General features: G+C 42.3%; 1 protein-coding gene across 1 annotated transcript in view; it reads right to left on the bottom strand.

Annotated features, from left to right (window-relative positions):
• Positions 1 to 707, bottom strand: part of LOC107570683 (differentially expressed in FDCP 6 homolog) — a 16,660-nt gene extending 15,953 nt beyond the window's left edge. The window contains exon 1 of the mRNA XM_016256941.1: positions 674 to 707. The gene's annotated coding sequence lies outside the window, so the exon portion shown is untranslated. The remainder of the gene's footprint in view (positions 1 to 673) is intronic.
• Between the last annotated feature and the right edge of the window lie 526 nt (positions 708 to 1,233).

Here is a 1,233-nt window from a genome sequence, read left to right as displayed (position 1 = left end):
GATAGATAGATAGATAGATAGATAGACAGATAGACAGATGGATAGATAGATAGATAATCAGACAGACAAATAGACAGATAGATAGATAGATAGATAGATAGATAGATAGATAGAGAGGTAGATAGAGACAGACAGACAGACAAACAACATGTAAAACTGGTTTTAGTGGCGAATGTGGTTCCTCATACTGCAGTGCGTCCAACTCTAACTTCCACTTTCAGTGTAATGAATGGACTCATTCACTACTTTAAAGTCAAATTTTGATCAAGACATTTTTAAACAAATTAGGATTAAAAGTGCAAATGAAAATATTATTAATTCTAAATTAAATATGCAAGATGAGATCACATGTGAAGCATACTACAGTATACACTGCACACTACGCAGTACACTTGTACTTCACACACAGCCGTAGCATACAGTAAACACTTGAGAGTGCTGACAGACGCACACAGTCAACAGGTTTTCTCCAGCGCACACCTGGATCCACTCACACCTGGATCCACTCACACCTGTGGAAATGAGGTGATGTTATGATACGATCACGTCAGGTGATTTCTGACAGACGCAGAAGAGCGCCAGTGTGAGAGACGTGTTAATTGTTGCTGAGTGTGTGTTCATATCCGCTGCTGCTGAGAGACATTTAAATGTGATCCTCCTTCAGGTCTCTTACCTCAGCAGAGTCATGATGACTGAAGAGCTTCACGTCCCAACGCTGATGTCAACCTGATGAACGAGTCCTGAGTGTGTTTGTCTCTCATGATCAAGACAGATGGATGGATAGATAGATAGAGACAGACACACTGAAATATGGAACAGATAGATATAAACACAGACAGACAGACACAGACAGATAGACAGATAGATAGACAGAGAGACACGTCTAAAGACATGGAGGATATGAAACCCTCATCATCATCATCATCATCTGTAAATCTGACCGTCCCTGTGAAGTGAAGCTCCAGTCAGCATCCAGGATGAGCGTGTGTGTGTTTCAGTGTCTGGATGACAGATCTGAGATCAGTAAACAGCCGTTTGCAGCTTTCTGCACCCCGCTGTAATTTCAGACTCCAACACAAAACAAAAATCCATCTCTGCCGTCTTCCTGAGGCTCATCCTGCCTTTGAAATGTTCAAGCCAGAGTGTAAACACACTCACACACACACTCACACACACACACACCCACACACACACACACACACACACACTCACACCCTCACTCACACACACTCT

Source organism: Sinocyclocheilus grahami, unplaced genomic scaffold (assembly GCF_001515645.1).
Source record: "Sinocyclocheilus grahami isolate Dianchi unplaced genomic scaffold, SAMN03320097.WGS_v1.1 scaffold1491.1, whole genome shotgun sequence".
Classification (NCBI taxonomy): Eukaryota; Metazoa; Chordata; class Actinopteri; order Cypriniformes; family Cyprinidae; genus Sinocyclocheilus; species Sinocyclocheilus grahami.
Note: the sequence above shows the minus strand (reverse complement) of the source record. Positions and strands in the feature narration are given on the sequence as shown.